Source organism: Arvicanthis niloticus, chromosome 15 (genome assembly GCF_011762505.2).
Source record: "Arvicanthis niloticus isolate mArvNil1 chromosome 15, mArvNil1.pat.X, whole genome shotgun sequence".
Lineage (NCBI taxonomy): Eukaryota > Metazoa > Chordata > Mammalia > Rodentia > Muridae > Arvicanthis > Arvicanthis niloticus.
The window spans coordinates 49,934,983-49,946,493 of record NC_047672.1 but is presented as its reverse complement, the minus strand read 5'-3'; the positions used below and the strand labels follow the sequence as shown (position 1 = coordinate 49,946,493).

The window sequence follows — 11,511 nt, the reverse complement described above, 5'->3', positions numbered from 1 at the left end:
CCAGCATCCTTTGCACGGTTACCTTCCTTCATTCTCATTTCATTAGCAATTTAGTGTTTAGCATGTTGGTTACAGTAGCTAAGTGTTAATTGGCTATTTGGCTTGTAATGCTGAGATGAACCTGATTAATTAAAAGAGGAAGCTCCATCCTTTGAGCAACAGGACTGGGGCACTGGTGTTGATGCCTCGGGTTCAGTACATAATGAGACTTGTAGCTTCAGGCAAACGGAGGCCGATTGCTCTGTCTGGAGCACAGCACCGAATTAAGTATTAGCTCTGTAGTGGACCCCTGCTTATCAGCAACCTTGCTATTACTCTACTGACCCTGATGTGCATAAGCAATATTTTCATCCTCTACCCCAGAGATTTATCTGGCTGTTGAAGTAGAAAATGAATATTTTACAGTTCACTTGTCTGATCAATTACCTACAAGCTGCTGCAGTATTTTATAGCCAGTGGGAGAGCTGTGTAGGTGATGATAGAGAAATCTGGAGGGAATCTCTAAGCCAACTACACAAAAGGGAATAACTCTGTGAATGAGCCATCAGTAACAGTTCTTTGTTCATATGAGTCTAGCCAGAAATTACAGTGTAACCAATTAATGTACTTAAACGCTACTCACTAGAATGTGAATTCTAGAGGTGAGGAACTGTGACAGCCTGGTTGGAGGATAATGAAGCACAAAATGGTCCTAAGCCAACCTTTGTCAATGCAACACCTCCCTTAGCCCTGCCGGGTTTAGATTCGATAATTGGATGAAATTCTTTCTTCAGTGACACTTTGGAATTAAAATGATGAAGTGAATGAGCCAGATGTGCTTACTGTAGTCACTAATTTGTTGCCATTAATATTGGAATATATTTTCCTAGTCAACATTTATAGAAAACCTTTATCAAGTATCATACAGATTGATACAGTACTTACAGTTTAATAACACTTTGTATAATATTGATTAAAAAATTGAAGTGACCTATTAAAAAGAATAAATATTCAAAGAAGAATGTTGGGTCTCTTTAAGAAATGATTCATGACTCTTAGATATATTGTTAGTTTAATCTTTAATGGTTTCAAAATATTTTTACATTTTAACATTTATATTTTATGTCATTGAACTATTTATTGGGTGATATAGTTGTCCCATGGTCTACATAAACAGATACCAGAAGTGTAATTTGGGATTTTAAGTGATAGAATGCCTGGGTCTTTACATCTGTTTAATAAAGTCTACCATCATCTTGGAAGAATAAATTTAACTTTATCTGACACAGTGGAGAGTAATATATTGCCTTCTTACTTCTGGAACCGTAAATCAGAGATGTCTATTTGGAAAAGGGAAATCAGAAAAGGCTAATATACTTATAACAACTATAAGTGATATTTTCTGTGACTAAAAAAAGATGAAAATAAAAGGAACACGAGTCTGTATTTACAAATAAAGTGCTGTAATTTATAATTTAAATTTGGAAAAAAGCACGTATTTAAAATGTGGTGGTAAATTTTTACTTTACTAAATTAAACAAAATATTTCTGTACTTAAAAACTTCAAATAAAATCACTGAAGATTAGATCTAAAATATTAATACACAAACTATGTATGTATGTATGATCATATGTGAAGCCTCATAATTAAGGCCAGCAAAACCCACATACTCATGTATACCTTCACCTGTACACTCATGTGTGTGTGTATACTCAGTGGCTGGAGTATTTGACTCCTCATTCTGTCACCATTTCTGTTTTTGTTTTAATCCCCCACTGCATCACAAAATATAAAATAAAACAAGTCCGAGTAAAGAGATAGAAATATTAATCTGGAATCATATATTTACATTTTACAATGAATTCAAACCTCATGTATTTGTTTGCATTGAAATCTTTCCTTATGCAAGTGTCAAAGTTCATTTCATTTCTTCATGCAGATTCTTTTCTGAAAAAATTCTAGCCACTAGGATTAGCCTATGCCATATAATTCCAAGTGTTTGAAAATATAACAAATTGGTAGTACATGTATAATGGCACAGGTCAAAACTATCTAAAGTTCTCAATATAACACACCAGACTAAAAAGTCCTTCAGAAAGTGTAGCAATATGGACATTGCTTTCAGAATAAACTTACAAAACAATTCTATCAATTTACTGATTTATTTTTCTTTACTGATTTATTTTCCTTTATTATTAATCTGCTGACTGAATACCTTATTGCTTTTGGCAAGAACAGAAAGAGGATCCATCAATCTTTTCTTTGCGGATTTTCAAACTAGGTCATTTTACCTCATTAGTTTTTGCTGCCATTTGACTATTTTCTTTTTCAAGAATATTTTTTAAGTTTCCCAATTTCCTTCTTATTTGATTTATTGTTCTGTCTCGATTTTTTTTCAATAGTCAATATACAAGAGTATGACTTTCAGGGTGTCAGTTGCTTCTCCCATAGAAGTTTACATGTTGGGTGTAGAGCTGTCAAACCTAGAATATTCACATCTGGGATCTGAACCACTTAATGTACAGTAAAACACATTATGTCATATTTATATATCCCAAAGTAAACCCTATGACTTCCATGAACAAATATCTCAGGGCATATATTTATGACATAATGTCAACAGATCCAACTCACAGATAAAATAAATGTCTAATAGTAACTATAGCTCTGTGGGTTACTAGATGTGATCCAGACAAAAATGCAGATTCTTCTAATGCATTTTCCTATGTGCTACAATAATGGAACACTGATATTAATTAATAACTGCATTGTAGTGTGTTATAGGGCTAACTAAATAGCACATGATAAATATTATGGAAACTGCCTGGAATTTTTGGTTTTGCAAAATGTTTAACCTATGATGATATTGCTAGCTGAAACTTTGGCAGGATTCATTTAACCCTAATATACACTTAAGTAGCTGACTCTGTGGAGTTATCATTAGCATCTCATAAGATTCTGAAATTGTTTATAGCCATTGCTAAACTTAGGAAATGTTCACTTATGTCAGTATTATCTATAAATATTTATCTAGAGCTATCAAATAAGAATTATTTTGAAAATTCAGATTAGAATGCTATAATTGAATGATTTATAATGATTAAATAGACCTGATTTATTTGTTACAGAGAGGAATTGTGACAACTTAGCTTCACATATGTTAAGTGTTTCTGTATTGTGCTTAAAGAATAAAAAGTTTTCTATTATGCTATCATTACTTTTAATAAAAATAAGTTATGATTGTATTGTGAATACTTATATGATTAGTTTTTCAATCAGCTTAATAGTTTAGATTGACTTTAAAATAATATTTCACCCAGTTAACAGAAAATGATCACTTCATGGGATTACATGAATCAAATTTAAGTTTGGGAGCTTTTTAATAAAGCTTACTGTGTAAGCTTTCTAAAAACACAAGCAAAACAACTAGTAACACATGAATAAAGAAAACAGAAAGGAGGAACAGTGAAAAAATATTTTTGCCTTCAGCCAAGGAAACAGAAGTGTGTTCATCATATTCATCATACTTTGTTATTGAGATACACATACAGACATACACACACACATACACACACACACACACACACGACATATAGACAGAAAAGCAAACACACAAATACACACACAGGCACAAACACACAGACATAACAAACACACAGGTACAAACTCACACCCAAACACACACAGAGAGGCACACACATATACACATACACACATAGAAACACACACAACCACAGAGATGTGAGCACACACAGACACAGAGAAGCACAAAGACATACATACATTAAGGCATAAACACACATTCTTATACCCAGGTAGACAAATGTATATACAAACACAAAAACACACAGAGACATACACATAGACATACATAAAGACAGACCTAAACACACATTCATATACCCAGGCACACTAATGTATACACAAACACAAAAATATACACATGGTGAGACAATCACACAAACACAGAAACAAACACAGAAAAAACACACAAGCATAGACACATACACACATACATGCAAACACACATAGACACAGAGAGATACACACAAATATAACAGCATACACATAGACATAACCACACAAAATGACATACACACAGACACAGACACAAATACAGACATACCATACACACAGATATACAAGCACACACACAGAGACACACAAATGCACAAATGCACAGACATTCAAACATATTTAGAATCAGACACACAAACACACACACAAATATATCCCAACACACACAAACATACAATGACCCACAAAACACACACAAACACACAGACACACCAACACATGCAAACTCACATACATACCAACCCACACATGTATACTGTCAGACATATATCACAGAGACATACACACAAATACAGGCACACATACACAGACACAAACAGACGTGAATGCACACAGACATACAAACATTCAAAGAAAGAGACACACAGAGAAATAAAGATACACAAACACACAGACTCACATAGACATACATATATAGACACAAATACACTGACACACAAACACACAGACCAACACACACCAACATACACATACACACAAAAATACACTCACCTTTACATGACAAACAAAATCACACAAACACATGAAGACAGAAACACACAACCACAGACACACACACACACACAAACACACACACATTTGTAGTAAGTTCACTGTTTCCTTGATAGACATTAACAGTGCAGTTTTACTTCTCCAAACTTTTCTCTTTTGAATGAGAAAGTGAAGGCTATAGAACTCTAAGATGCTCACTGTAATAACCATTGATTCTTTTTTTTTTTGTAAACTAGGAGGTGACTTTTTCTATGAGGGCTGGTGGAGCATCTCTAATTCCCAGTAGCTTGAAATACAGGCAGTTCTATCAACTGTTCAAGTGGATGCTCGGAACTGAACATTGGATTACCAGAAAAGCAGTATATTCTCTTAGCTGCTGAGACATATCTTCAGCTACAAGACTTAGATTTTTCACTAATGAGAAAATTATAAAAGAAGAAAATACTTTCTAATAACTTCATGCCACAAAAAATGAATTCTGAGGACTGAACTTAGATTTCATTATAGCCTGTAACACTCTTAATTGTTCTGTACAATAGGAAGTTACCTCTTAGTGATATTTCAATACTTTTTTTTCTTTTTATTGAATATTTTATTTATTTACATTTTAGATGCCTTCCCCTTTCCATTTTCCCTTCGCTAGAATCCCCCTATCCTGACCTGGCTCCTCAGTTTGCGTTTATACCATTTTAATTATATGCAAGTATTAAGGTCAGTTCTAGGTTGAGGAACTAGCAATACAATAGATGCAAATAGTCAAGAAACAAGCATGGCAATACACACAAATTGTCAAAAAACAAGTAAGGCAATAAACAAAATTCTGTGAACACTCCTGTGATCACTGTTTCTAGAGGCATATCAGGATGACTAAAATATCTGAGCCAACTTCCCTGTCCTAGTCCAAACTTATTTTCATGTCTGAAGCCTACTTCCTTGTTCTAGTCTAAGATTTAGATTCTTGCCTGAAATTACTTCTTTGTTCTAACCTAATGTCTGATTCCTGCCTGAAGCCTACTTCAGTGTCCTTAGCCAAAAATCATATTCCTGACAAGCAGCCCATTTCCTTGTCCTTGGCCCATGTCAGATTCTTGCCAAGGAGCCCCAAAAGCTCTCTGCCTCTTCCTTTTTTTATTTCATAAACAAGACTGAGCCTGTCTTAGGTTATGCTGACAAGAATGCCTTCCTTACCCATCATGGAATATGCATTATCAAAGGCAATGCACTTATGTCTTAGGTTGGTAAGGCTTTGTGCAGAATCTTACCCATCCTTGGCTTGCCAGCCTGTTAATTTAATAACTCTGTCTGGGGGTCCATTTTTAGGTTCAAGTCATGTACTTTGGCTACCAACATGTTGGTGTTGTGAAAGACAAGTTTAACACGATGGGTAGGAATAAAAGTATTCCCAGGACAAAGCACATATACTAAAATTGGAATGATACATAGAAGATTAGCATGACCCCTGAGCAAGTATGATATTTCATTGTTTATATGTGACTCTTGGCTAAATAATAGGCATGTAAAAGCCATTCTGTTCAAATTCAAGTATAAAAAAAGTGGTAAGACTAGTGGCAGCATTTCTCTGGATGTATTTTTTCTCTAAAATATTTTCCACACTTTGAGGTAATCATTAATTTACCTAACATGGTTAGAAGAGTCACATGGGCCCATATCGTTGGATGCTAGTATGCCACAGAGCTAATAACAAGTGAAATTCTAGAAGAATATCATGCAATATAATCACATACCTGAGCCTGATGGGTAATCCCTGTAATTCTAGTGTGAACAAAGTTTAAATAACAGAAAGAAAGAATTTTGAAGGTGGTTTGGTGACCCTATCCCACCACTGGAGGCCCTGTCTACCTAATAGAGGTGGCCTCTTTAGGTTCCATCTACCCACTGTTGGGCATTTTGGCTAGGGTCACCCCACTGAGTCCTGGGAGCCTCATACATTCCAGGTCTTTAGGACTTTCTAGAGGTTCCCCTTTCTCCCTTCCCCATTCCCCTCAGTGGCTGCATATTTCTATTCATTCTCCCTGGCCCTCTGGGCTTCTCTCCTGACTGCCCCCATACCTGATCTTGTTGCTTTTTTCCTGTCCCTCTCCTGACTCCCACCCAGATCGCATCCTTCCTTTGTGTCCCATGATTATTTTGTTCCCTCTTCTAAGTAGGATTGAAGCACCTTCATTCAGTCTTTTCTACTTGATAAACTTTTTAGATCTGTGGGGTATATTGTGAGTATTTTATACTTTTTGGCTAATATCCACTTATGAGTACATACCATGCAAGTCCATTTTTGGTTACCATACTCAGGATGATATTTTCTAATTTGATCTATTTGTCTACAAAATTTATGATGTCCTCATTTTTAATAGCTAAATAGTATTACACAGTGTAAATGAACGACATTTTCTATAGCATTCCTTGGTTGAGGGACATCTGGATTGTTTCCAGTTTCTGGCTTTTATGAAAAAGGCTGCTATGAACATGGTGGAGTATGTGTCCTTGTAGTATAGTGGAACATCTTTTGGATATATGTCCAGAAGTGGTATAGTTTGATCTTCAGACATAACTATTTCTAATTTTCTGAGGAACATCTAGATTGATTTCTAGAGTGATTGTATCAGTTTACATTCCCACCAACATTGAAGAAGTGCTCCCCTTTTTCCACATCCTCACTAGGATGTGCTGTCACTTGAATTTTTTTATCTTAACCATTTCCATTGATGTAAGGTCTCAGAGGTATTTTGATTTGCATTTCCCTGATGACTAATGACCTCATACATTTCTTTAAGTGCTTCTTGGCCATTTGAGATTCCTCTGTTGGGCATTTTCTATTTAGCTCTGTATCCCACTTTTTAATTGGGGTATTTGATTTGTTGGAGTCTAACTTCTTGCATTCTTTATATATTTTGTCCTAGAATTATTCCTATCTAGAAGAAATGCAGATACAAAAATGGAGCAGTGACTGGATGAATGGCTGACCAGTAACAGCCCAACCTAGAATCCATCCCATATTTGGGCACCAATCACTGACAGTATTTCTCATGCTATCTATGTTGTACTTGCAGACAGGAGCCTAGCATGGCTGTTCTCTGAGAGGCTCTACCAGCAGCTGACTGAGACAGATGCAGATACTTACAGCCAACCATTGGACTGATACCGGAACCCCAATGGAAGAGGACTGAACAAACTGAATGGGATTGCAACTCCATAGAAAGACCAACTGTGTCAACTAACCCAGACACTTGGGAGCTGTCAGAGTTTAAGCCACTAATTAAAGAGCATATATGGGCTGGTCTGTGGCCCAGGGACATATGTAACAAAAGACTGCCTTGGCTGGCCTCATTGAGAGAGATTGGGCCTAAATCTGTAGAGGCTTTATGCCCCCAGGGAAGGTAGATGCCCAAGCAGAGGGTGGAGGAAGCACCCTTTCAGAGGAAAAGAGGAGGGGAGATGGGTTGAAGAACTCTGGGAAGAGAGACCAGGAGGAAGGACAAGTTTGAAATGTAAATAAATAAAATAATTAATAAAAAAAAGAAAGGAAGGAAGGAAGGAAGGAAGGAAGGAAGGAAGGAAGGAAGGAAGGAAAGAAGGAAGGAAGGAAGGAAGGATGAAAATAAATAAATAAAGACCATGAACTCTAGACTAGGCATGACTACACAGTGTGTTCTATGCCAGGCTAGGCTAAAGTTTGTTCTTTTGTTGAAAACAAACAAACAAAAGAAATGCTCACATTAATAATTACGGTAGAGCCCTGGGTCAGAATAGCATTTTCACAGTATTTTACTGGCATTCCTATTTCATTCTAGCACTCACCCATTTCTTCCAGAACTGCAGGTGTAAGGAGATGAATTCCACATTTCCATAATCTTATAATTCCAAGAATATTATAAAAGTAAGCTCAATGGAATTTCTCATTTAGACAATTACCCTTTATATTTGATTTACTTACCTGAAAACTTTTCCATGTTTTCACTGTGATCAAAAGCTTGTTTCAGTGGTCCAAATTTGGAAATTCTAAGGAAGATGTTCTGAACCATAAAGCCACTTAAAAAGTTAGTTTCTATATACTTTTACTTTTATTTATATTTAAAATTAGTATTCTTCCAAAGGTAAGCATGGTGCTGATTCTGCAAGTGGGTCAGAGTGGAGAGAAAGAAAACCATATTTCTTCTCTGACTTCCACATGGCCTCTCCCTGTTTTCTTTTCACCTCCAGTGAAAACAGCTTTTTTGGTAATCATCAAACTAGTCAACTTCAGCCCACATGGAAGTTGTACTGATTTTCTTCTCAAAAGACTATGCTATTCACATTTCGGCCAAAGGGCCACACATTTAAAAAAGATTATCACATTTTATATTTTGCATTACTTAATTTCACCAAAGTAAGCCTTACTACAGATCATTATTTATATTTACATGTTGTTTTTTATTTTATGCTTCTACAGAATGTAAGTTCCATAAAAGCAAGAACTTTGATTTTCTGCTAACAGACATACACTCAGAGAAATCTTTGTGGTGTTTAGTATGTATGAGCTTGTCCTAACTGAATAACTATTCTGAACTTGTAAAACTTTAAAGATTTTATCTTATTTCTGAAATTGGAGAGTAAATATCAAAAAGAATAAAATGTTTGTTCCTATACTTCAAGGGGAAAAAAATCAGCCTTGAAGAAAGTGATTGATAGTAGCCAATGATAGAGAAATGTCCTTCAATTCCTGAGAATGGTGCTGAGTTCCAGATGACAGAGGTCATCTGTGAGCAGACACAAATGTTGGGAATGTAGATTCCATGTATATTTTACTAAGAGTTTTTGGGTTGAAAAGGAAACCCAGCACCTCAAGAAAGAGGGAAAATATCTCAGTAACCGTTAATGTCATTCTCAGACCACAGACCCACACACTAGGAGTGTCAATCCTATTCCTTATTACTTGGAAACCTGGTAGACATATATGAGTAAGAGGAAACATTCAAAAATCAAATGTATCTACTTTACCATATAAGGAATCATACAGAAACCATCTGAGTAGATATTTATGTGATTTTTGAACTTAAATTTATATAAAATGGGCTTCATAACTGTCATGCTTCCAGTTCAGTTGACCAAATGTATATGTGTTTCTGATATCTGCTTACTTGTATCAGAGTAAACATGAGAGTGGACCTCTTCATTTAAGCACGAGACAACAGGGGAACATTTTTAGTTAGTTCTTAAATCAATTTTTAACACAGTATAAAGAGTTCTGGGGTTAAAACAAACATACGAACAAACAAAACCAACAAAACAAAAACCCAGCATTATGGATCTATTTCAGGAGAGCGAAAGCCCTTGTTCAACAATTGCCTATCTGATATGGTGACTCTACTGCCAACATGTGTCCCCTTCATTACTGCATGTTGCAAGAGAATTACAGGGGACAGCATCTTTCAACACAGTCTAGGGAAATGTCAAATTGTCAAGTGTATTAAAAATCTGATTAAGGAACAGATTTTCCAGGCTTACAAGTAACTCTTGTAACAAAGTGTTCCAAACACTCTTGGAACAAAGTGGAGGTCTAAATGTGACATGGTAGACAAATTCATTTCTTGAGGTGGCAATGATAATTTTGCTTAATAGTCAAAAGTACATCAACTCTCACATGTAATCATTCGGTGTGTTTGAAGCCTTTCAGCTTTCATCTGGTGCTGCAAGACCCGTTTTAGCAGGACAAGTATATTGTTAAAATTTATATGATAGCAGACAATGTGACTGAGTGAATTTCTGAATTTAAGTAAGAAACAGAAATGTAAGCAAGTATCTGAGAAGATACCACCACCACAATGCTTAATAGAAAGTAGTATACATTAATTTTTTCCTGTATTTTTTATCCCTTTACGCACATTTCCCCTACCACCTAGGAACCTCCTATCCCCTCCTCATGCTTCAATGAGGATGTGCCCCTACCTACCACCCCTACTCCCACCTCCCCACCCTCAAATTCCTCCACACTTGGTGTTCAGCCTTCATGGGACCAAGGATCTCCTTTCTCACCTATGACCGACAAGGACATCCTCCCCTACATATAGAGATGAAGTCATGGGTCCCTCCCAATGTGCTCCCAGGCTGGTGGTTTAGACTCTGGGGAGCTCTGGTTGGTTGGATTGTTGCTCTCCTCATGGAACAACAAACCCTTTCAACTCCTTCAGTCTTCTCTCTAACTTCTCCATTGAGAAATCCTTGATCAAATCAGTGGCTAGCTGTGAGCATCTGCCTCTGAATATATCAGACTCTGGCAGACCTCTAAGGAGACAGTCTGATATAATCAGGCTCTTGTCAGCATGTCACTTCCTGATATCCACATCAGCGTCTACCTTTGGTGACTGCACATGGGATGGATTCCACCCAGGTGGAATGGTCTCCAGACGGCCCCTTCTTCAGTTTCTGTCCCACACTTTGTCTCCATATTTGCTCCTTTGAGTATTTTGTTACTCTTTCTAAGTAAGATCAAGGCATCCACACTTTGTCTTCCTTCTTCATGAGCTTCATGTGGTCTGTGAGTTGAATCTTGGCTATTTCAAGCTTTTGGGCTAATATCTGTTTATCAGTTAGTAAATGCCATGTGTGTTCTTTTGTGGTTGTGTTACCTCACTCAGGATGATATTTTCTAGTTCCATCCATTTACCTAAGAATTTCTCAAATTCATTATTTTTAATAGCTGAGTAATACTCCATTGTGTAAATGTACCACATTTTTTGTATCCATTCCTCTGTTGAAGGACATCTGGGTTCTTTTCAGCTTCTGGCTATTATAAATAAGGCTGCTATAAACATAGTGGAGCATATGTCCTTGTTACATGTTGGAGCATCTTCTGGGTATATGCTTAGGAGTGGTATAGCTGGGTCCTCAGGTAGTGCTATGTCCAATTTTCTGAGGAGCCCACAGACTGATTTCCAGAGTGGTTGTACCAGCTTGCAATCCCACTA

The 11,511-nt window shown here is 36.5% G+C and overlaps 1 non-coding gene across 1 annotated transcript; it reads left to right on the top strand.

The window, feature by feature from the left end:
- Nucleotides 1–5,945: 5,945 nt before the first annotated feature.
- LOC117721149 (U6 spliceosomal RNA) lies at nt 5,946–6,054 on the top strand. Its single transcript, XR_004608411.1, has one exon. It is a non-coding gene; the product is annotated as a U6 spliceosomal RNA (small nuclear RNA).
- Nucleotides 6,055–11,511: the final 5,457 nt, after the last annotated feature.